The 26,347-nt window shown below is 42.5% G+C and overlaps 1 protein-coding gene across 2 annotated transcripts in view; it reads left to right on the top strand.

The window, feature by feature from the left end:
* Nucleotides 1-26,347, top strand: part of LOC122790765 (Y+L amino acid transporter 2-like) — a 1,821,102-nt gene that overhangs the window by 1,017,561 nt on the left and 777,194 nt on the right. The window lies entirely within an intron of this gene.

Raw genomic sequence — 26,347 nt, 5'->3', positions numbered from 1 at the left:
TGGAACTCTTTATCTCTGTCCATCAGGTCAGTACCCTCCCTGCCATCCTTCAAAACCATTCTGAAAGAATTTCTAGCCAAAAGCTGGCTCTGTTATTGCTCAACTCCAGGATAAACTCTATCCTTAAATGTAGACAACAAATAAATCTTCATACCTTACATCTCCTTACTCTCCCTTATTCACTCACTTTCTTACTTCTGTCAGATTCTCTCCTTTGGCTTTTCTTATAAGTATACCGTAAGCCTGCTTTTCTCACACTTTGTATTGCAATTCCTGTTTGTATTATACTAACTTACCTTTAATTTCTCTATAAACCGACTAAAATTTCTCTTAACTATTAAATCATTTTCATATAACTTGTATCTGTTCTTAATCAATGTTTTCATATTATGTCTACTTTGGTATACTTATTTAAACTGTATTTGTTTTTGTATTATTTTTTTAAAAACTGCAAAATTATTACTCTTAAAATGTTTTGTAATACTTTGGAGCTTTTCTCCCCCGGGCCTCCTCTGAAAATGAGTCCTACCCATTTGAACTTTCCTGGTAATGGCATCGGCTGCCTTACTTTATACCACTGACGACCTGACATCAGTCCTCAAGCGACAGCAACCGACGCAGAAATACTAAGTCTCTGGTATTCGGGCTGGCCAAGAGGTACCCTGGCAGGGATAACCCAAGTGTAATGATTGCAACAGTAAGTACACTCGAACATCTGCATTTATGGTAAGTGTACACAACTGTACTTTCCTTCCTTGCTTTCTGAAGTAGCATCTGGCACCTTAAATTGTATGGATTCTACCTTTTAGCCAGTTTGCAATTCATTACCATGTAAGGGTCTATCAAAGGCCTTGGCCAGGTCAAGATGTGCCTTGTGGACTGAGTGACCATTGTCCACAGCCTCTTTGACTCTTTTGAAGAAATTTACTATATTAAATAGATATGCCCTACCATTTACAAACCTTTGTGGGTGCAGTTGCATGAGATTTTAATATTGGGAGTTAATTAAGTCAGATATAATGCATTCCATAGTTTTACATCATAGGTTAGTTAACCTGATGTGTCACTTATTCCTGAGGTCTGTGGTAGGGTGCCCCTTTGTGCAAAGGTATTTTAACAGCTATTTTCCACACCTCCGGGTCATAAAGTGTGGCTTAGTTTAAGTTGAACAAGTGCAGGAATGACTCAGCTAGGCATGTTGGTACTGTTAAATAGACATCCAGGTAATTTGTCTTGGCCCATGAAAATGATGGTTTTGGTGGTTTTTTGTTTTAGAGAGCTGCCTGGACTTCTTCCATAATGAACTATGAGACGCAGAACATATCTGGAATTTCAATGTCTGTTTATGTGGTGAAGTCAGCACTAACATTTTTCATAAGGATGTTTGATGTATCATTAGGATCAGAGTGGGTAATGCTATTTTGTAGTCATTCATATAACTGTGGGGTGTTTTCTCTTTTTCCTAATGTAATTAGCCGTGCTTCAGATGCTAATTTCAGTTTATGTTTAGCTTTGATCTTCCTGATGGTCATTTTTAGTTCTTTGCTGATATTTCTGATGGTCTTTAAAATAGGTAGCTCTAGACTTGTTGTAGAGCTTTAGAAGGTTTTTTTTTCCCTTTTGCTATACCATGTATTTATACTTGTGTACCCTTTGCACAGCTACTAACTAGCACTTTGCAATGTGCTGTTTGACTATCCCTTCCCAGCCCATGTCTCTTCCAGTTAATGACTTGTTACGTGTGCTTTCAGTAAATGTGATTTTCAGTAGATTAGGAGTTAACAGTTGCTCTTACCAAGACTGTTTTTAAGAGTTTTTTATTTGTATTGTTCAGCAAATGGCTCTCAAATTTTCTGCAGTAAAATCCTGAAATAAAAATTGGAATTAAATCCAGATATCTGTGATCACTGTAAATATATAAAAAAATAAAATTGCATGCATGCTGGCAAAACTGAATGTCGTTTTATAGTAACTGGGGAGACACGGTCATATTAAGGGATATTGGTATGGTTGGGGGGGTTATTACCTTACCTAGATCCCCACTTGACCATGATCTGGCTCTAATATGAAGGATAGAATTCTGATCCCAAGCACTAACTTATTGTCTTCCCAAGTCTTTAGTATTTTGAAGGAGGTCAGGAGTCATAATACAAGAAAATCCTACATACAAAAGTGGAAAGAATTTGCTAATAGGTTATGTCTTGAGATCAGGATAATTTTCATTGTTTACTCCCAAAGCTTTCTGCTCAATTCTAATCTTCATCTGACTGCACTTCTTGTTGCTTGATTTTAATGCTACATATTGTTCAGTCAGACCCATCTACCCCCTCAGATTACAGCACATTCAGCCGTTAAGGCCTTTTTTAAGGGTGTTTTTCATCTGGGACCAACATAGTTTCCCACTTGAGAGATAAACTACATCCAACAAATGAACTAATTTTGAACCTGCTGAACTGAAAAAGCTTAAATGTCTTGATGTACTGATAGCCATAACATCAAAATATTGTCGAGTCTAAATGGAAAACACTCCAGGATAACAATGATGTGTTTCAAGTAATGGATATGACTTTATGTACAAGAAGAACTTTAATATGTGTTTCAGAAAACCTAAGAAAAAGCAATGGAGATGTACCTATAGGCCCAAAAGGTACGTCAACTGAAATTCAGTGGTTGAAGCTGGAGAGCTAGGGCAAGGCATACATGAACTTCACAGTAGTGGTTTTTCATGCTACCTGTGACAGCTGCAAGGTATTCTACATTTAGGACATTTTGTAACCTGTTCCAAGGACTTTACAAGCATTTGTATGCCATTATGAAAAAAGATTTGAGGAGCATTGTGTGTAGATATTCATTAGTGTGTCAGAATTTGCGAGCATGTGTATGCTGTTATGAAAAAAGATTTGAGGAACATTCTGTGTTAACATTCATTAGTGTGTCAGTACTTTAGGAAGTACTAATTTTTTTGTCTTGGAACAAGTGATGTTAGATGATAGAGAAGCAGACTTTGAAGCCCTTTTGGACAAAAATGAAATGCATTGGCGGTTGAGGTTAAATACAGGTGATAATCCAAGATTTAATGACACTATCATGTGCCCTCATGGCACAGAAAGATAAAGGCATTCTGTGCCCCAGATGTCCGATGCTCGATTAAAAGCAGTGGTGTTGGTGGGGAGGCAGGGAATGGATGGGACTGAGGGGGCAATGTTGGCTGCCCCATTTTGGGGTGAAGGAGGCAACCCAGGTTTGCTGCAATAAAGCAGCTTTACAACCCTGGTGGACTGTATGCTACATAAGCGGTGTGCCGCTTATTCGGAAGGTTGTGGATGTGTGGAAGTATAAATGCATCTCTCAAGGGTGGTAACTGCAGCTCTCACAAGGCTGCCATCAGGTCGCAGGAGTTAGGGCATACTGTCTTGACAGTAGTACAATACTGCACCAGTGTTTGCATTCTCCCTGGACATGAGCTGGGTTGAGCCTAGGGGAGGCTAAGGTCAGTTTTGTAGACCTGGTGAATAAGAAGAGGAGCTGGTGGCAGCTGATGGTCAGCTGTGAAGAGGGAGAAAAAAAGATTTAATTACACTATTGGTATCAAAGGGGCTTTAAAACATAGGTCATTTAAGCAAAGAGAGGCTTAGTAAACCTGAGAACTGGTTGGTAGTTATCACATGGCATTTTTAAAATGCTATTCCAGTGGTCATTATACTTGTTTTACCATTATGATGAATTCTCAGTGCTTTGGAAGAGACAAATGTGCTAAGTAAAAGGGCTTTGACTTTTATTTCTGTAATGCAAAATAGTATTTGCTTGACCTTTTTTCTGCTGTAAGATGTAGCATTTTCCATGGGGGTGTAGAGTTTTCATAGTTTCATCGGTAGGTGCTAGGCTATCTGCCCGAAGGCATTTATAAGCCTAGCCGGAATGTGTTGGCTTTCGCCGCCCCCTTAGATTAGTTCCTTGTGCCTCTGTCCAGCAGAGCCATTGAAGTGATCCCTGGGGTAAACTTTCTGTTTCCCATCCACTCGTCAAGGTTTCTCTTGAAGAGGGTTAGCGAAGAGCTCTGCCTAATGTAGACTGGAATTTTGTTCCAGAGCATGAGAAGTCTCTGGGACAGGAATCTATCCCTCCAGCATGTCCTATTTATTGTTGTGGTGAGGTTTAGATTCCTGGAGCGTGTGGCTCGAGGGGATATGGTTTTCTTTAGGTGAAGCATGTCCATCAATTCTGGGTTGGACATGGCCTTGTATGTCAGGCAGAGATCATCTCTGAGTAGGTGGTATGCAACCGAGTACAGCTGGAGTTTCTTCAGTCGAGCTGCATAGGGCATCTGCTTGAGGCCAGTGATCCTCTTGGTGAGGAACTTCTGTGGTCTTTCTAGTTGTTGCAGGTGTCTTGTAAGGTACATCCCAAATGGGCATTGTACTCTGTGATGGGTCTGATGAGTGATGCATAGAGGGGCCAAATGACCTCTTTCGATCTGGATGCAAACACTTTTGTGATTAGATGGGCCACATAGAAGGATTTTCTAACCCCTTTGGCAATGTGATTATCAAAGGAGAGGTTACTATCTACTTGGGTCCCCAGATCCCTTATTATGTCTTTTGTATTTAGGGGGCTACCACCTATGTGGTAGTTTGTGGGTACTTTGTTTTTTCCAAAGGGGATGACTATGTACATTTTGGCATTTAGCTTGAGGCCATGGTTTTGACACCAGGTATCTGTCTCAGTGAGACCCTTTTGGAGGATGTCTGTGTCAGCAGGAGAGTCAGGTATAGCCCCTAGTTTGTAGTCATCTGCGAACTTGGTCAGCCATAGTCATCCTGTGCTTGCCTATACCTCTGAGAAGTATATGCCAAACAGGAGGGGTCCTAGGGCTGAGCCCTGGGGAACGCCACTTGTAACCGGTTTAGAGTCAGACCTAGCTCCTGCAATTCTTACCATGTGGGTTCTGTCCGTGAGCCAGTTGGCAACCCATCTCGTGATGTAGGGGTTTATGTTCAGGCTGGTGAGCTTGTGTATAATACCTTAGTGGGGAATGGTGTTGAAGGCCTTTGCGAGGTCTAGGTAGGCTGTGTGGACCACCTTTCCTTCATCTATAGCCTTGGTAACTGTCTCAAAGAAGTCCACCAGGTTTAGGAGGCATGATCTGCCCTTAACAAAGCTGAACTGGGTAGGGTCCAGTGTTTGGAGGTTTCCAATGTCTCTGTTAATGAGATCCATGATGATGTGCTCCATAGCTTTGCAGACCAAGCTAGTCAGGCTTATAGGGCGATAGTTCCCGGGGTCCGTTGTGGCTCCACCTTTGTGGAGCGGAATAACCGTTGCTGTGCACCACTCTGTGGGCACGTAGCCTGTGGAGAGGCTGAGTTTAAGCAGTGTGTTTAGGTGAGGGGTTAGTTCATCTTTGAGCTCGTGTAGGACGCAGCCTGGGACACCGTCCAGTCCCATTGATGCTGTGTTTTTGGCTTTGGAGAGGGCTGTTTTAACCTGAGTGTCTGTGATTTCAGAGGCACTGCATTCTTCTGGTATAGTTATGGGCCCTTTTGGGGTGAGAGGGGGGTGAAGTTTGCACTGAACCTGTCTGCCAGGATGTTGGCTATATCAGTCGGTTCAGTGTATTTTGTGCCATTCTGCACTAACTCCGAGCAGATCTGAGAATTGCCACTTAGATTCTTGACATAGCTAAAGAATGCCTTGTGGTTATCTTTGGAGTCCATGGCAGTTTTTCTTTCAAAGCTAGCCTTGGATGATTTTATGAGGGAACGTAGTTTCTTGCTGATACTGATCAGGGATGTCTTCCCTTCTTGGGATTTTACTCTTTTCTGTACTAGTTATTTATCATAATGCCTTATCTGTAAGAAGTGTGTTTAGGTTCTTTAGCAGTACTCTAACCCACTCAGGCCTAGGGCAACTTCTTTTGCTTCTTCCTACTCTCTTTTCTTTCTGGGAATTACCTGCATATTGTATCCTAAGGACAGCCAGAATAAGTGTGCTAAGAAGAACTGTGAGATCCAAGCAGCGTCATAGGTGACGGGGGAGAACGCAAACAGTCTAAAAATGTTAGATGTGCTGAATGGTCCCAGTGCCTGCTGTATATAGTCTTACCTGTTAATAGAGATGCACACACTTTTAATACATCTAGTGTTATATTAAGTATTTAAGTTTTTGTGCCCATAACTGTACTTTCTTGCTAGATTAATAATATTTTAAAGTTATCTTACACAGAGAAATGGATATATTCATATTGTACCATGTAACACTGTGCAGTGAGATTCAGAGAGTTTTCTAAACAAAGCTTTTGTCAGTTCTTTCAGGTTCGTGACTATAGCAACAACGGTATCTAATGAATAACTGCAGTAAGCAGCTCTCTCCTTTGCCTTGAAGCTGTGGTGGTGCAGCAGTAGTGTTGTCGCCTCACAGGAAGAGGTTCTCCTGTTCGATTCTCGGCTGGAGCGCCTTCTGTGTGGAGTCTGCATGTCCTCCCTGTGGTCGAGTGGTGTTCGAAACACATGCGTGAATGGGCATGCCTTTGTTGAAGTTTGGGCTTTGGGCTGGCACCTCGGCACCATAAAAAAAAAAATCGACTGCCAGTCATTAGCGGACCGGAGTTCCGTTGTGGTGACCCCTAACCGGGAAAAGCTGAAAGAAAAACAACAACTTTCTGTTCTTTTATTTTGTAAGAAAAAAATACCAGTCTCCATACCAGTGCTTGGTCAAAAGTGACTGATACACATGTAATGTACAGCCTGGTATGTTTTTCCTTCATTGTGTTGCTCTTTTGCTAAGTTTTGCCATTAATTGTATGGTACTTTCTTTTAATTTGATTTCAGAAATGTACACTTTGAATAAGAAAGATACTGAAAAATAAAGTAATTTGTGATGTAAAACCTTCTTGTAAACAGTTATTTCATTTTTCCATTTTGCTCCATCCACCTTCCTGATACATCCCTTCCTGTTTATGAACAAAGGCAATTTTTGTCAAAGATTTAAACATTTACTAATGATGTGTTAGTGTAAAACATGTTGCTCATGGGCAAAGGGTATTCTGGTTCCAAAGTCTTAAACGTTTATGGGATCTGCCACTAATGACGTCCAAAACCAGCTGCAGGGGATAGCTGAACCCCAAAATGCAACGCAATTTACAGGTTTCTAGACAGAAATTTCAGATTAATGCTTCAAGCTCCTTTACTTTTTTCTTTTAGAATAACTGCCCTTTGTTCTGCAGCTTGTAGCGTGGTTCATTAATACATAATTAAAGACGTACCACTTAACAGTGCCAAGATGAATCTGTTGTTCACCAGTGTCAACCCAGTGATTTTAATAAAGCTAAAATGAACTCTATATTTTATAGGTTGAAATGTTAAACAGAATTAACTGAATACTTCAACATATAATAAAAAAAAGAACCAAAACAGACTCAGAAGCTAGTTTGCAGTGTACCAAATCACATAACATTAACTTTGTATGTTGAAATAGCTTTTAAGGTCTTGGTAACCACAGGATATACTTGAGTCAAGTCTTTTCCCTTTCTTATGAGATTGTGTGACCTTAGGTTTGAAAAAAAATTTGTGCTGTGAGGAACTACAGGGAACACAGCTCCCAACAAGCGGGTATTCTGAGGAGCTGCTCCCTGCAAAAAAAATTGCTGCTTGTTTGTTGTTAAAAGATCTTCAAGATTTTAGTTTTTCATTGTACTAATTTGACACCTAATGTACTTGATTAGCTGCAGTTTTGGAATGCTGGGATCAGTATCTTAGATTTTGGCAGGGTTTACTTCAGTAACATGAAGTAAACTCTGTGTGTGTTTGAGACACATGTCATACCACAAAACTGTTGCAGTGAAAGTGTAATCTGGAAACTGTTGAGACTCAAGTTGGCACAACTATTGGAAACAGAAGCTTGTTGATATAGCATTGAGAACTGTAGCAAACTGAGGTGGTGCCCTGAGCAAGGGCACAATTTGAGGCGACCATCATAGACAAAGGTTAAAAAATAAATTCCTCAGACCTAGAACAAAAAAATTCTCTAAGTTGAAGACAACAAAAGGGATTCAGGCTAAGTGAAACACTAAGGAGCGACACTTCCTAACATACATTAACTGAAAAAAAGGTCTCCAGGCTATTACGTACGTATAGTTGAGGTAAATGATACATCCTCACTACTGTTCCTAACATTTACTGACTGATAATTAACAGTGTTAGTAGCACAACAAGTATCATACTAGTCTTTGGTACAGAAGGCTATGGGTTCTACTCCCACACCATGTAGCTGGATTGTTGATGCTGCAGTACAGTATAAGGGGTTGCTGTATTCCTGAGTGAGCCATCCTTTGGATTAGATGTTAAACCGAGGCCCCATCTGCCTGTGTTTATTGAGAATGAATTGCTTTCAGGGTTAGATTAGCACATCTTCTAAAGCACCGATCGTGCCCACTAACTTCCTGCACCTGAGGCATCTGCCCCCTTTATCTCACCCCTTCTGCACTATTGATAGTGTTAAAATTATCAGCAAATCAGTAGAAATTATAATCGTCGAGAAACCATAGTAAGACGTGATCAAAATGTAATTTGAGTAGATTAATATATTTCAAGGAAGATAAACAGACAAATGGATCAAAACTGAAGATTAAAAAGGATACTCACTATGTTTTCCATAGATGTCAGGTGGTGTTAGTACCTTAGGAGCCATGGCCCCTCCAAAGTTTGGTAACATGGAAAAGAAATCCATTAATAATTATGAACAATCAGGTCCCCAGAAAGAGCTATTTCATTTACTATTGCAAAATTCAGAACATTTGTGGTAAAAATTGAGTACAGTGCATGAGAAGAGTTCCATATGAGATCCTGTGGTTGCAAAGATGAAAAGTGTTGCAGACTGAAGTATGCCGTGTGTCATCTAAAATTCATTTTATTTATGTTATTTATTTGCTTTTCCTTTCCACGAAGGTCCATCTGGGAACTGAAATGCCCATTTTCAGTGGAAGCAAGGAAGGAAAGCTCCAAAACAAGACTAGAAATACATTTTTGACAATTCAAAAGAAAAACAGTCAAAATTGTTTGAAAACTATTTCAAAGCAAATGGTCAACAAACATAATTTACAAAGCATATCAGATTAAGGAAATGCATTTTTCAAGATACTGTGAGTAAAATCAAAAATAATATACTAATACACTTGCATAGTATCTGTAATGGACAGAGTTAGGATTGCTTACTTCAAACTGTAGGTATGGTACAGTTGCATAGTTTGAGAAGTCAGATGATAATTTAGGGTAGATTTGAATTGTTGCAGGATATTTAAAACACTGATGCGGTTTGTAAGTTTGTTCCATGCCTTGGAGATGGTGACAGAGAATAGAGAATCATCCAAAAGTAGTAAAAATCTTGAATCCTAAGATCCTCAGAATTTAGGATTCTGTTTGGTACATGCCAGTGGATGAAACCTGACAGCTAGGGTGTTTCAAGTGGATGGGGAAGTATTTTTTGTGTTGTGAGTAGCTGGGAGAGGGTAATGTGTTGAAGTTCAAGCCAGTTGAGAGTATTAAGCGCTGTGCAATGGTGGGAGCAGTGTGGGAGGTTGCAGGCAAATTTTGTTCTACATTTGGAAGAGTTGAGATATGTGAATACCACAATGGAGGCAAACTTAATTTCCCCCCCTACTTTCCACTTAGGATAACTTGTTCTTATTTAATCTGTAAGTAGCACTGTTTACTTGTAACCTACTATGTCTTACTTTATATAAATGTTATATCTAATAATTTTGTAAATAGTATTTCTTTTTAAACCATTGATTATTTGTTACATACCAGTGTGTTTGATATTTTTGTAAACTCTAACTAACCAGTGTGCACCAAAATGTATTACTATATTTTTTCTCTATGTAAACTTTTTATTAGACACTATTTTTACTTTTTATTTGTTACTGTACTGGAGCTTTTCTCCCCGGGCCTCTACTGAAAATGGACATATATCCAGTTGGACTAGCCCGGTCAACAAATGTAAAATAAAATAAATAAATAAATAAAATAAATAAAAGGGAGGTGACAGCTATTTTTTATTATGATCACTTAGCAAGTCCTTTGATCTGTAAAGAGAGTCTAGTTTGTAGTGTGTCTTTTTATCTTCAGTGTCAATGTGCAGATTGAATTTTAATTTATTGATTTTGTGTTGGTGACATTTTCAGTTTTTGTGTTTGAAGAGATAATGTTAAGGTCAGTGCTGTTTTGATTTATGGTTTTAGAAATAAATAGGAATAGTTTGGTTTTGTTGGGCTTTAAGAGTAACTGAGATTTATATAGCCAGTTTTCTGTAGATGTGAGGGCTTCCTGTGTGATGGTTTCTACGGTGGTAAGAATTTGGGGTGAGCAAACTAAAGTTCACTCATCAGCATATTGTATCATGGTGGTGAGATTTGATTCCTTGTGCATGATATTTATGAAGATATTGAAATCTTTTGTCCCAAGTATCGAGCCTTGGTGGACTCCTGTAGTTATTAGAAGGAGGGTATAGTGGGAGTCATTCCATTTTACAGACTGGGTATGATTTTTTTAGGTAACTGGTGAAGCAGCTATTTGAGGGAGTTGAGGCCTATAAGATTTACTGTTTTGGAGAAGTAGTAGTTGATGTGAGACCATGTTGAAGGCTTTTGCCAAGTCCATGGAAGTGGTGGAGACCAATAATTACCTGAGTTTTTACTTTGATTTAATGGCATCTAGGAAATGTAGGGCAGTTTTGGTGCTGTGGTGGGTTTGAAAGCTATGTTGGGTAGGAGAAAGTATTTGGTTATTAAGTAGAAAGGCTAGGATTTGCAGATGTGTGCATTTTTCAGGTATTTTGGAGAAGGGAGGAGGAATTGCTATAGGGCAATAGTTTGATGGTTTGGTGGATTGCCACCTATGTGTAATGGGATTATGAAAGACGCTTTCCCTAGGCCTGGGATGTAGTTTTCTGAAATGGGACTATTAATTAGAATAGATACATGGTAGCAAATTATGTCAATGGCTATACTGAGGTATACAGATGGCAGACTGTCAGGAAACAGTGTTGTGGGTTTCAGTTTTTTAAAGTATTTTTGATGGTATTTGGATGGTTGGTAGATTGAGGTGGAGTATGGAATTATGGTGTGGGGAGGTTAAATGGGGTCAGTACAGGTTATCATTGTTTGTGTTAAGTATATGAAGTATTTGTTGGATTTGTCCGCAATGTCCTGGCTGGTTTAAGACGGAAATGTATTTGGGGTGGGTTTTCTGCCTAGTTTTAGGAGGTTGTTTAAATTTTGCCAAAATCTTTTTTTTTTTTTTGTATGTTTGTAGAGTTCTTTTAATTATAATGAACTTGTGTCTTTGCACGTTTTTTGAGGCATCGATATGTATCTAGGTAGGACTGGGTTCTAGTTTTGTGCTGTTGTTTCCAGGCATTGTCTCTCTCTCTCTTATAAGTTGTTTGGCTAGCCATATGACAGAATTTATTTTCACTCTTTTATGTCTCATTGGGGCTTGTTGGTTTAGTACGTTTAAGAAGGAGTTAATGAAATGCCGACTGGTTCATCTAGAGGCAGATATTTGCATGCAGTTAAAAGCTTGCTTTACGACTCCTGCATTTGCAGGCAGAGATGCAGGTACTGTGTTAAGTGCAGTGCAGCCAGTAAAGGGTCACAAGGTAGTGGCACTTCATTCATCATGATGATAACCAAGGCGATAAGCCAGGCCAGCATTTTTTATGTAAACATGTATTCTGTGCTTCTTATCATGAATATGTTTTACTTTTCTAAGATTTTCTGTTATGGACAAAATTAAAAATGAACTTAGTAACATCAGATGTAATGGGATCCTTTCTCGCCTACATTCATAACTGATGGGTTCGGAGCTGATCCATCGGCTCCGACTCGGCCACTATACAATAGAACAAAGTCTCTAATTGGCTGGGCTACCCCTTATCCCAGAATGCACCACGCCTGCTCCCCAGATCTCGTTTGCCGCTTTTCAAGCTAGGCGTGGTCTCGACTTGGCTGGAGCTAAGTAGTGTTTTTGGTTACTTTTTTGGTCTTTTGACCTAGGGGTTTCTTCATAAATTTAACAAACAGCTGTTTTAACAGCTTTGTGTGTGTGTGTAAACTGTTTTTTTGTGAGATTGGTATTTTTTCCTCTGTTACCGGGCAAGGCCCGTTTGAGTTAGAGGGCCCTTGCCCTTATTTGTGTGGTTGCTGAAATTGTCTTACTGTACGTTTTTTTCTACTTTAATACGTTAATTAGAGGGCTTCTGCCCATTTTTGGTGTGCTGTATCTCGGGTCAGTCTCGTTTTGAGTCGAAGGGCTCGTGTCCTACTTAAGGTCTCGTTGTGGTAAAACAGTGGTGTGACAGGATGTCTAAAGAACAGAAGTCTGGGTTTAAAAAGTGCACCAAGTGTAATTATAAAATGTCCATTACCGATAGCCATGCTGTATGTGTATATTGTTTAGGACTGAAACATTTGCAGGAAACATGTAGTGTGTGTCATGCTTTTTCCTCTAGGGTCCTTCAAGAACGTAAAAATAAATTGATCCTTAAGGGCCTCATTAAGCCCTTCTTTGAAGAAGCTTTGGCTTCTCCTTCCTCTCCAGCTTCAAAAAAGAAAAGGTCGTCGGCTCCGACCAGTCCATCGGAGCCGACATCCAAGAAGCACAGGTCGACCTCTTCTTCCTCGGCTCCAATGGCTTCGGAGCCTCGGGTGGAAGGGTCTGCCTCGATACCTCTTTCCTCGGCTCCATTGATGTCGGAGCCGCAGGTTGGGGGATCGAGAGGCGAATCACCTGCTTCGGCTCCTTTGCTCTCGGAGCCATTGGAGGTGTGCAGCTCAGACTCTCCTCCCTCGGCCCCGAAGTTTCCTTCGGCGCCGATACTTGTCCATACGGTTCCGGATCCGGTGCCGATAGTGTTGGAGCCGTTTCGGAGCCGGTCCCCTGGTCTTTCGTGGCCGAGAGAGAAGTCATCTCGGCCCCCATCTATTTCCTCTAAATCTTCCAGGTTGTCTGACTCGGATTTGGACAGAGTTATCCAGAGGCTTTTCCAGTCCCCGGTTTTTGCAAAAATGGTCTCGGCTCCAGCCCACTCGGCTCCGGAGCCGATCCCCACTTCGACACATCTGATTCCTCCTCCAACCTCCTCGGAGCCATTGGAGTCGGTGATGGTAGAGCAGAGCAGAGTCGTCCAGTCGGTGCCGAGACTCCCTCGGAGTCTCTCGGTTCCGACCATCATCCCTACCCTGTCCTCGGCATCAGGGTTCGGTACTGGGTCTTCCTCAGTCGGGGCCGAGGGGAACACTTTGGAACTGGTAGCTTCGGTGCCTAGTCTTCCCCTCGGAGCGTCGGCCGCAGGAATTCCCGGTACCGCCATGGTCTCTCAGCCGGTACCCTCCGTAGAGTCTGGAGGTCCTGCTTTTGAGGCCATGAGGAGTGCGCTGGCCATGTCCTTGCCGGCTCAGCAAGTCTCTACCTCACCGTCCCTAGACTTGGGAACTGGTGTTTCTGGTGTGCTTCATTCCCACGACAGCGGGGCCCCAGGGCCTGAGGATACCCCCTTGAGGTGTTCCCTTCTCCCGGGAGGTCCTTCTGAATCTGCTTCGGATGAACCTCCAAGGAAGAAATTGTGCAAGAGGAAGCACGTTGACTCCCAGGAGGAGTCTATCACTTCAGATACTGACCTCGATGATGCGGAGGGGTCCCCAAAATCGTCTTTGGATGACGTTTCATTCTCAGATATCCTTGAGATCCTGAGACAGAGAGGCGATTGGCAATCCAAAACCCCTTCCGCGGAGGAGTCAGTATTCCTCAAGGCTTTTGGGGCCCAGCCCTCCACCTCCTGGGTGTCTCCACCCTTCGATGAATTGCTAGATTTAGTTTCTCGAAGGGTGTGGGAACACCCTGATTCTGTGGAACCGGTGCCCGCCAGGCCTAACAAGTTCCTTTCAGCCCCTCCTCAGAAGGAATTTTTGACCAAAGGAGTTGCAGTAGATGCGATGGTGGTGGCATCTGCCACTTAGCAGGACGTGGCAGAGGCTTCAACATCTATTCACCCTCCTAATAAGGATTCTAGGAGCATGGATAGGTACGGGAAGCGTACCCTTTCTTCAGCGGCCTTTACCCTGCGGTCGCTGAATTATCTTTGTCATTTCACCAGGCTCCAAAGGGACCTCCTCAAAGAGTTAGGAGAGTCTCTTACGGGTAACCTTCCTGAGGCGTTAGCCCAGACTGTTGGCGCCCAGATGACTACCCTATCTTCGACAGTCAACTCTTCCATGAGGCTCATCTCATATGCGGCCGAAGGGGCGAGTAGAGCAGCAGGAACAGGCGTGGCTCTTAGAAGACACACCTGGTTATGCTTGTGTCCCTTTGCGGAGGCTTTTAAGTCTTCCTTCACTGCCTTTGATGGGTCCTCCTGTTTGGACCCAATGTGAAGGACACACTGACTTGGTGCGAGCAGGAGGGCAAGACCAACAGGCGGTTTCTTGAAGAAGACACACTGGTTACGCTTTGTGTCCAGGCTTTTAAGTCTTCCTTCACCAACGCCCCTTTTGATGGGTCCTCCCTGTTTGGACCCAATGTGAAGGACACACTGACTTGGTGCGAGCAGGAGGGCAAGACCTTGACTGCCGTGGGGGCCCATTTTTCCGCTCCTTCTAGACCTTACCCCAAGGCCCAGAGAGGAGGGAAAATGTGGTTCAGGAAATCTCAAAGGTTTTTCCCTACTCCACCGAGTGATCCCCCCCTCTAGATGCGGGGGGGGGGAATTCAGGAAGACGTCGCCCCAGAGGCGGCAGAGGCCCCCGTAACTCTGGAGACCACGATTCATTTCGTGGTCCATCCTACGCTCCTCGTCCCTGAGACGTGGCCCGACTGCGCATCTCCGGAGCCAGTCGGGGGTCGTTTTGCGGAACACCCAAAGGCTTGGCAATCTATCACCAAGGATCAGTGGGTGCTCCGAACCATAACCGGAGCTATTTCATCCCTTTCATAAAACCCCCTCTTCCTATCAGGAAAATCCGGATGCGCCACCCAGTCAGCAGGATCAAGCAGCGGTCGAGGTCTCAAAGCTGCTAAGAAAAGGAGTCATCCAGCCTGTCCCTGTAGACCAGATCGGATCAGGAATTTACTCAAGATTATTTTTGGTGCCAAAAAAGACAGGGGACTTAAGGCCCATTTTGGACCTCAAATCATTGAATCGCTTTGTAAAGAAATCCAAATTCCGAATGGTCACCCTTCAGACCATTCTCCCGTTATTGGAAAAGGATGCCTGGATGTGCTCCATAGATCTCAAGGACGCTTACTATCACATCCTGATAAGTCAAGAGTCCAGGAGTTACCTACGCTTCTGCCTGGGAACCAGTCATTTCCAATTCCGAGCTCTGCCCTTTGGTCTCACCACAGCCCCCAGGATGTTCACCAAGTGCCTGGCAGTAGTGACAGCTCACTTGAGAAGTCAAGGATTCCAATTGTTTCCCTATCTAGACGACTGGCTCCTTACTGCCACCACCAAGCATCTATTAGTTCGGGCGCTTATGACCACAGTCAGTTTGGGTCATTCACTAGGAATCACGTTCAATTGGAAAAATCTGTGCTGCAGCCATCTCAGCGTATTACCTTTATAGGCGCAGAGTTAGACACAAGAAAAATGCGGGCATTCTTGCCGATAGAAAGGATTCAGGTCCTGCAGTCTCAGGTTCAAACCTTGTTACCCAGATCACGAGTTCAGGCCAGATTGATTCTGCAGTTATTGGGCACGATGGCCTCGACCATTCTTCTAGTCCCCTTAGCCAGGCTGCACATGCGGGTGCTGCAATGGCTACTGTCGGTTCAATGGTCTTTTCAGGATCTCCCCTTGGACCATTTGGTCCAAATTACGGAAATTTGCCGTCGGGACCTACGTTGGTGGCTGCTTCGGTCCAACCTGGACCAGGGTCGACCCTTTGCCCTTCAGCCTCCTGTCGCCACGGTGACCACAGACGCCTCCCAGATAGGGTGGGGGGGGGCATTATCTGGACAGGTCTGTCCAAGGTATGTGGCAGGCTCACGAAGCACACTTACATATCAATATCCTGGAAATGAGAGTGGTGCTACTGGTGTTGCAAGCACTTCATCATGTTCTTCCCTGGGGTACCATTGCGATCCTGTCCGACAACATGTCGGTAGTCTGGTCCATAAACAAGCAAGGCGGAACCAGGTCCTACCCTCTTTGCCGAGAGACCATGAGAGTGTGGCATTGGGCGATTTCTACCCAGCGTTTCCTAGTGGCAATGCACATTCTGGGGAAATCGAATGTGATTGCAGACAGGCTGAGCAGGACCCTTCTGTTGCCCCACGAGTGGTCTCTCAACGACAGGGTGGCTGCAAACATTTTCGCCAAGTGGGGCCTCCCTTGTTGCGACTTGTTCGCCAGCCCTCACAATGCAAAATGCAGGGAGTTCTTTACTCTGACTCCCTCTCAGGGGCAGATTCCCAGGGACGCTCTAGCTCACAGTTGGCCCTCCGGTCTACTTTATGCCTTCCCTCCGGTTCCCCTTCTCCCGAAGGTGATACAGAAGGCGATTTATCTGGGAAGCGACATGATTCTGATCGCTCCACACTGGCCTTGTCAGGTTTGGTTCCCCTTCCTTCTGAGGTATGCGGTGGAGGGCCCATGGCTTCTGGACCTGGTGCCCGATCTGTTAACTCATCAGTTGGGTCAGTCTCATCCATCCCTCAGGTCCTTGAGGTTGGCCGCCTGGTTACTCCACTTCCAACCTTAGTCAGAGATAACTCTCTTTCTCCAGACGTTATCCACATTTTGTCCTCTTCTCACAAACCTTCCACTACTAAACTGTATTCCAGCAAGTGGAAGAGGTTTGCTGTTTGGGCCAGCAACGAGGTATAGATCCTTACGCCCCAGTACCTCAGGTTTTAGAATTCCTAGCTTCTTTGTTTTATTTGGGCTCTTCAGTTTCCACAATCAAAGTCCAACTGGCGGCTATCTCTAATTTTCATGTCTCCTTTGAGCCTTCCTTAATGGCAAACAGGCTTTGCAAATCTTTCCTTAAAGGGGCGTGGCTCCTTTGGCCCCCAATAGCCCATCCTGTGCCTCCTTGGGACCTGAATATGGTTCTAGCTTCTTTAACTGCCCGCCCTTTTGAACCAGCAGCTACTTGTGATATGAAATTTCTATCTTGGAAAACCGCCTTTTTTGGCAATAACCTCTGCCAAGCGGGTATCAGAGCTTCAGGCCCTCTGTTCTAGTCCTCCTTATTTGACCTTTCACAAAGACAGAGTATCTCTGAAGTTAAGTCCCTCTTTCTTACTCAAGGTAGCATCCCCCTTATGCATTCAACAATCCTTGGAGCTTCCTGTGTTTTTTCCCAAATTCTCCAATAACGCAGAATACATTTTCCATCAGTTGGATGTTCATAGACAACTGCGTTTTTACTTAAGTAGGACCAATCAGACACGAAAGTCAGATCAGCTGTTTGTGTCCTTTGCAGAAAATAGGTTGGGTCAACCGGTGGCTAAAACCACTATAGCCAAATGGATTAAAGATTGCATCTCCTTCATTTATTCACAGTCGGGCAAAGAGCTACCATTCCCAATCAAGGCTCATTCTACCAGGGCGATGGCTACTTCTGTAGCATTCCACTCCAAGTTATCGATAGATGATATCTGTGTGGCCGCTACCTGGACTTCTCCGCACACTTTCATTTCTCATTACAAGATAGATGTGGCTTCTCGAGGTAGAGCTTCTTTTGGTTCCACAGTTCTCAGGAGTGTTTTCCAATGAGCCACCCGGGAGTTAGGTGCTAGGGATGCTGTCCCATCAGTTATGAATGTAGGCATGATAGGATCCCATTACATCTTTTAGTTATGTACTTACCATAACTTCGGATGTATGGGATCCATCTCGCCTACATTCATACGTACCCGCCCTCCTTCCCCCTTCCCATTGGATTTAGAGGAAATGTTGCTTTTACTGAGTTCTTTCTCTTGAAGGACTTTAGTTTGTTACAGTTGCTGTTATGTTTTCTGTGTCTGGATGTAGGTATGAAAGTGAACAAACAAGATCTAGGGAGCAGGCATGGTGCATTCTGGGATAAGGGGTAGCCCAGCCAATTAGAGACTTCGTTCTATTGTATAGTGGCCGAGTCGGAGCCGATGGATCGGCTCCGAACCCATCAGTTATGAATGTAGGCGAGATGGATCCCATACATCCGAAGTTATGGTAAGTACATAACTAAAAGTTTCTAGGTATTGCTTTTCAGAGTTCAAGTATATGTTGGCATGATCTTTGAATTATTGTCAGAACTTAATAATTGTATGGAACCAAGACGGTATACCTCACCGTCACAGCTAGCTTTTCAGAATTAGCGTGCAGGCTTAACTCGAATAAGGCAAGAGAAATGCAATTCCTCCAAAATATTTAATATTTAATAGTATGTTCATTAACATATTCCCCTTATGTGAATGAAATTATGGGAACAATATATAAATATTGGAAGAACCTTACACTGGATGATGAAATTAAACAAATATTAGGTGAAAAACCCAAATTTGTATTCAAGATGGGTAAGAATATTAAGATGTTATTACAACTAGGGAGGAAAGAAAGAGATTGTAGTAAAGGTAAAAAGGCTACTACTAAATGTGGATCATGTAGTCAATGTTATTTGATTAATGAAAGTGAAGATATAAAATTACAGAATTTAAATAGAACGTATATAAAATTTAGAAGAGGGAATTGTAATTCTAAGAATATTATTTATTTAGCTGTTTGTTCTTTATGTCCTGCTTATTATATTGGCAAAACCGAGAGGCGTCTTAAGAAAAGAATATATGACCATGTATATAGAATTAAGGTGCATGATACTAAAAATGCCTTATACAGACATATTGAGAAGGAAGGTACTCATCATAATTTCAGTTTTGCCATTATAGATCAAGTACGTTCAGAAAATAGAGGAGGTAATTTCAAGGCAACACTAAGTAAAAAAGAAAGCATCTGGCAAGTTTTGACAGATGCAATCAAGATACCTGGTATTAATGATCATATATCAATAAAACCTTTGTTAGTTTTGCCTTGATCCTTTCCTTAAATTACTCATAATATTATGAGTATTATAAAGTGTTAGTTAATTATGTTGCTATTTATACAATGTGTTTTATATGTGCAATATAAGAATTATTGGATTATTATCAATTTTGAGTAACTGTCTATTAATGTATTGTTTAAATATTGTTATAGTTGATATTTATTTATAGAATTATTTTTAGTTTGTTGCTATATACTTGGATTAGTTATGTGTAGTGTTTTTAAGTATAAATGAGCACTGACACTTTAAAAAGATTTGTGCTTTCAGAATGGTGCCAAAAAGATTTTAAATAGATCGTCTGGTGAATTGATCAGCTGTTCTGAAGAAGTCTGCGATAAGCGGATGAAAGCACTTAACAGCTATATGCAATATTTGGAATTTTTTAGTTCTGTGTTTTTTTGTGGACTGTTCATATTAAATATTTTGGAGGAATTGCATTTCTCTTTCCTTATTCGAGTTAAGGCTGCATGCTAATTCTGAAAAGCTAGCTGTGACGATGAGGTATACCGTCTTGGTTCCATATTTCTGGTGCTGCTGTTCGTTTTGTTGGAGAACTTAATAATTGTCTTTTTCCTTCTGTGCCGTACATTTCTTGCCTTTTTGATCTTATCTGCATCAGATTTATGTATGTTGTAGGTTGTCTCAGTGAAACATTTCAGCCACATACCTTGATGATTACGGCTTGTACCTCATAGCTCCAGATTCTGAGTTTTTTTCCTTACCTCTGATTATTGTCTTTGTGAGAGTTTCTTTGCATATTCTTCCTGTCTGATGTTCTCTGGTTATTTTAGTTTCTTGCCATCTCCTATACACTTCCTGAACTGACTGAGGTAAAAATGTCCATGTATTTGTATTATATTTACCTTTGTCCTTGTGGCCCAGGCAGTGGTGGATTAAGTGAGCCATGGCCCCCACGCCAACTTATTTCGTAGGATCATGCATAAGCACACACACACATATTTGTCTTCAAGTAATATTTAGTTAAATTGGTAGTTGGATAGAGTGCTGGTAAGTCTGGCACCTTTTCAGATGTCCAAAATGTGACATTTCTTACTAAAATGTAAGCCTTCCAGGGAGAGAATAAACTGTCAGTACAATGCAGAGGACTTATTATCTTGTCCTTACCAAATTAAACACAAGTGGTGTTGAATTTTAGCTGTTTCCATTGTTTCATATCATACTAAGGTAAAGGGGTTTCCATGCAGGTAGCTCGCCTCACACTTGCTCACTACTGTTTACTCTGAAAGGAAAGTGCTCTAGCTCCCACTAGCTAAATCTTACTCAACTACTTAGCCCTCCCAACACCTGACCCTTTTAAACTTTATAGCCCTACCAGAGCCCTAAATCTAACCCTAAAACTCTCACCCAGTTCCTAATCTGAGTCCTTGCTTCTTAACCGTAAAACTTCACTCAAACTTCCACTCCCTATTCCTAAAATTCATAATTGCTCCCTAAACCTAAATTCCCCGACTGCTGCTTTACCCTAAACATTTCTCGTACCCTCTAAATGTAAAACTCCCCTACTGCTCCCTAATGCTAAACTCTCCCCTGCTTCCTAACCACAAAACCCTTCTCCCACTCCTTAATCCTTAAACTCCCTTCCAGCTCTCCAACACTACAATTCTGCTCCTGTTCCATAATCGTAAAATCCTCCTCGTGCTCCCTAAACCTAAATCCCCTTCCCAGTTGCTGTCCTAATCTACACTCCTGCCACTTCCCACTCCCTCTCTATGGCTGCCACACTTCTGTTATTCAAACTCAAATAATGTGTTTGGGTAGTGCCTGTCAACTGCTGCTCCAAACTCATATTCACGTTTGAGCATAAGAGTCAGCCTGTATAAGCTGTAAGACTCTTGAGTCCCTGGCTTTGAGACAGTGGTCTTTGAGTACTTGGGACACATGCTGTTGTAGTAGAACCTTTCTATACAAGATCACAGTCTTCTACAATATTTAGAGGAGAGTTAAAAAATATTTTATGAGCTAAGATGTTGGGACATTTACTGTTTTTCATTTTAGAGTGCAACTGCTCAAATCTGGAATGTCTCACAAAAGTAGGACAAGTGGCTGCTTTAATGCCTGATCCAGATGATCCTTTTCAGGCACATCCTGAGCTAAAGTAGGAAGCTGCACAACACCCGAAAGAAAACAACTTACATATAAACACAGTTTACATTGTATTGCTTTATATCTTCCTAATGATGGAGAAGAACCTGCTGCAAGTTATAGAAAAAAATTGCTTTGTTTGGCTGCAGCTTCATTTCCCAGGTCTCTCTTGAAAAAGGGTTCAGTGGTATTAACGAGTTTTTAAATGCTAAATCAAGCAAACATTCTTTCAATAAATTAATGAGTATACTCTGTAAGCATTCCATTTCTAGACTTGGATTAGTGAACATTTAGAGGTGCCAAATATAATATCATTTTTAAAATCATATAAACATTTTGTACATCACTGAGCAATATTCAGTCCTTGTGTGCTGAAACTACAGCAACAAAAACTAAATAGATCTCTTGGCAACATCAAAATAACCAGCATTCCTTGGCACTGCATAAGGCAATTCATTCGTAATAGCGTTGTCTCTAGGATTCTACAAAACCTGCAACATTATTCATTACAGCACTCTAGAGAGCAGAAACCTGCAAAGAAGAAGTGGATGGGTGCTCATTTTAAACTTCACTGGATTATGTCTAAACTATTGCAATCACAGTAAATTCCAAAGAGTTATAATTTTGGCCTCAGATTCCATTTCCTTCACGACAGCCTGTTCAGTTTGAGAGGTGAGCACTAGTAAGTGCTTGTAAAGGGTGGCAAGAACTTTTATTTTAAGTTTGTCTACTTAAAGGTTTATATGGCTAGGCAGCTTATGGTCTCAGTGATTGCTTGCCTAGTACTGTTCCTATGTTCCTAACCATTATCCGCCTGCTTTTAGTTTTATTATGCTGCTGCACAGCAAGGAAGATTGTTAATGACTGCTCAACACAGTACCTCCATTACTGTCAATACTCCAAATGGCACAACTGCACTAACATCGTACTAAAATTAAACGGGAGATGAGTCTGGCTTGTTTACTTCATCCCATCCACTTCTGCAATGTTAATAATTTCACTGCTAATGTTAGAGACATGCAACAGGAGACAGACTGAGTTGCACCACATTTTCGTGTACCAGTCAACAAATAATTAAATGCCACTCAGTAGAACTAACATTATGGTTATCTTTTCAGCACAAATAAGCAACACACTGGCTCCACAAACAAAATAAAAAAGATTAATGATGTGATGTTATCCTATCTCGCCTTAATTCTGTACTGGTTGGGTTTGGAACCGATCCTCTGTTCCGACTTGCCCGTTTACAAAAGCTCGAGGTCTTCAGGTAGCTCGTGGCTTACACCCCATCCCATGATGTACCAGGGAAATCCCCAGATCGTGTTTACCACTAAACAGATCGGGTGCTTTAACTGGCTGTGGCTAAGTTTCTTTCAGAAATATTTTCTTCTTTATAGAAAAAATAATTTTTTTCTCTATTGTAGTTTAAAACTTAGTTTTTCTTCCCTTTCTGTACATAACAAACTTATTAGCCTGTTTGTTTCATTGTTGTTTATCTGTGGCCATTGCTTTTCTGTTTTAAGGCCTAAATTTCCCCATCCCAGCTTTTGTGTGGGATGTAGGCTCCTTTTGAGCAGTAGTTTTGATACTTAGTTTAAATTAGACAAAGTATGTTAATAGTTAATAGAAAGTTGGCTTAGCTGTCTGTGTTTTCTGCTATCCAGCGATTGAAGTGTGTTGTAGATATAAGTTTCCTTTGTTATCTTAGCTGTATATATCTATATAGAGAGAGAAGGAACATTTTTCTAGTTTCTGTTTAGCCCGTTTGAGTTAGAGGGCTTTTTTCCATGGCGTATAGACTATTTTGGTGTGCTGTGTTTTACTGTGTTCTTTGAACTGCAAGTTAGTTTGTTTTAGTTAGAGAGCAGCTTAGCCCATTGTAGTTAGAGGGCTTTTTTCCCTTGTTTATTCCCTATCTAGAGATATTATTGGTGTGCTGTGTTCATTATAGTGTACTGTGAATTCTGCTATGTCAAAGCAAGCAAAAGATACAAAACCCTTGGGGTTTAAAAAGTGGACTAAGTGCACTCAGAAGATGTCTATAACAGGTGGTCATACAGTGTGTGTGTGTACTGCCTTGTAGCAGTACACTTGCAGGAATCTTGCTCTAGATGCCATTCTTTCAGTTCTAGGGTTCTTTTTGAATGAAAGAACAAGCTGATATTAAAAGTATTACTAAAAACTTCTTTTTCTGAGGTTTTAGAAAAAGGTCAGAGCCCAAAAAACAGACCTCTCCCCTTCTCAGAAATCTGACATATTTGGCCAAAGATCCTCTTCAACTTTCTCGGGTCAATCAGAGCTGTCCAAGAAGTTACCAAAAATTTCTGCTTCAGAACTGACATCTGTCAGGTCCAAGAGACCATCTACCTCGGCTCCATCTAGGTCGGAACCATTGGTATTTCAGGTTCAGAGCCGGTCCGCAGTTTTGAAACCGTTTTTTCCGACTCTTAGATCTCCAATCTTACAAGCTGCAAGATCCCCTGCTCCATCCTCTCGATCTTCCAGGAGCCTTTCCGATGATGATGCAGATCACATGGTGCAGAGACTTTTGAGGACACTGGTGCTAGCCAGATTGTTATCTTAGCTGGCCCAAAGGGTTTCAGAACCAACTCAACCTGCCTTTTCTCTGCCGATTCCTCCTCTGACCCGACTCAGGCTTTCAGAGCCATAATATGTTGAACCAGTAGTAGTGGAATCTACCCCGACTACTGCTCTGACTTCCTCGATGCTGTCCAAGCTCAAGGAGTCTAGGAGCCGATGCTCTCCAGTCTGGTCTGGGGAGGACAGCCTGATCAGACATTTGTCAGATCCAAACCTGCCTCTCGGGCTGTGGCGCGGGTGAGCTCAGCTCCTACATTGGCTTTGGAGCCAACTCCTGTGGTGCTGGGGATGTCTTCTGGTTCTTCAGAACCAGGAGCTTCTTCAGATCATGGGCAAGGGGCCTTCGAGGTGATGAGGAGAGTGCTGTTCCCACGGGCACCTCCACTCTCGGATATATTCATTCTTCCCCCTAAGGCACCAGTGTCCGTCTCAACATAATCGCATCCAGACAGACGTGGAGACCCACGGTCTTGGCACGCCCCAACGGATGAACCCCTCTCCTCCGAAACCTCCCCAGAATACCCTTCTGAGGAGGTCCCTTGGAAGAGATTATGCAAGAGGAAGCATTTAGACTCCCCAGAGGAGTCAGTCACATCAGACACAAACCTCAATGACTCAGAAGGGTCCCCATAGTCACCCTCTGAGGATGTCTCCTTTGCAGACATCCTAGACGTACGTAAGCAGAGAGGTGGCTGGAAGCCCATCAACCCTTCTGAAGAGGAGTCTATTTACCTGAAGGCCTTTGGGTCTCACCTTTCAGCCACTTGGGTGTCGCCGCCTTTTGACGAACTTATGGACCTAGTTTGTCGAAAGGTGTGGGAGACTCCAGATTCAATGGAGCCCACCCCTTGGAGACCAAATAAATTTATCATATCCCCCGAGGATAAAACCTATCTTACAAAAGGTGTCCCAGTAGATGCTGTGGTGGTTGCAGCGGCCACAAAAAAGGAACAGTTGGAGACATCCTCGTCTGTCCATCCTCTAAACAAAGACTCTCAGACAATGGGCAGATATGGAATGTGCACCTTCTCTTCAGCAGCTTTTACACTGCGGTCCCTGAATTATCTCACACATTTTACCAGATTACAGAGAGATCTCCTGAAGGAGCTAGGAGAATACTCTCCAAGGTTCTGTAGCTGCGGGAGTATCAGATAAGGTCACCACCCAGCTCTCCACCTTAAATTCAGTAGTAAACTCCTGCATGAGGCTCATTTCCTATGCAGCTGATGGAGCGGATAGGGCAGCAAGTTCAGGTATTGCTCTGAGGAGGCAGTCCTGGATACGCTTGTGTAACTGTACGAAGCCCTTCAAGTCTACCTTTGTAAATACCACCTTTGATGGCTTGTCATTATTTGGGGCTAAAGTGAATGATACAATAACCAGGTGTGAGCAAGAAGGAAAGACTCTGTCTGCCATAGGGGTCCATTTTTCCCTACCTTCTGGACCATATCCAAAAGGTCAAAGGGGGGGGGGTGTGGTTCTGGAAATCCCTTTTTTTTTCAAGACACACAATGGAAGATGCTTACCACGTGGCAGAGGGGATCCGCAGAACCATGGTGACAGAGAATCATTCTTTGACAAGCTCTACCAGTGTTCCTGAAAGGAGGCCCATCTGCAAACCCCTGGAGGCAGTCGGGGGTCACTTATCTTTGTACCCAGAAGCCTGGCAAACTATAACTAAAGACAAATGGGTACAAAGCATCATATCCAGAGGTTATTCCATACCCTTTTCACTTCCTGTCCCAATCACAAAAAACATCCCAGACATTCCACCCAGTCAAAGGGAACAGGCAACCATAGAAATATAAAAGTTGCTACAAAAAGAGAGTCATCGAGACAGTCCCTGCAGACCAAGTAGGATCCGGAACTTACTCAAGTTTCTTTTTAGTTCAAAAAAAAAACAGGGGACTGGAGACCCATCCTGGATCTCAGCAGACTAAACAAATCAGTAAGAAAGACAAAGTTCCGGATGGTAACACAGCAGTCGATACTCCTTTTTCTGGGAAAAGACGATTGGATGTGCTGTATAGATCTCCAGGATGCATACTACCATATAAAAATGGACAGGCGATCCAGGAGCCCTTTGCCCTTTCTGCTGGGAGCCAGTCGTTACCAGTTTCGAGCTCTGCCCTTTGGTCTCACTACAGCCCCCAGAGTGTTTACCAAATGCATGGCAGTAGTCACGGCTCACTTGAGGTGCCTAGGATTCCAACTGTTTCCATACCTAGATGACTGGCTCCTAGCCGCCACCACCGATCATCTACTAATAAAGGTGAGAGATACCACATTGAGACTCTGCTCTCATTTAGGATTCACAATAAATTACGAAAAATCTGTCTTATTGCCATCTCAGCGTATCACCTTTATAGGAGCAGATTTAGACACTTCAGGAATGATAGTAAAGCTTCCCCCAGAAAGAGTACAAATCCTTCAGTATCAGATCATCAGTCTACTGTTCAAAAGGAAAGTTCAGGCAAGAACAGTTCTAAAAGTATTGGGGACCATGGCAGCAGCAGTAAACTTGATCCCACTGGGATGGCTGCACATGAGAATTCTACAGTGGCT

Source organism: Protopterus annectens, chromosome 16.part0 (assembly GCF_019279795.1).
Source record: "Protopterus annectens isolate FY-2018-M chromosome 16.part0, PAN1.0, whole genome shotgun sequence".
NCBI lineage: Eukaryota > Metazoa > Chordata > Ceratodontiformes > Protopteridae > Protopterus > Protopterus annectens.
This window is presented reverse-complemented; position numbering and strand designations above follow the sequence as displayed.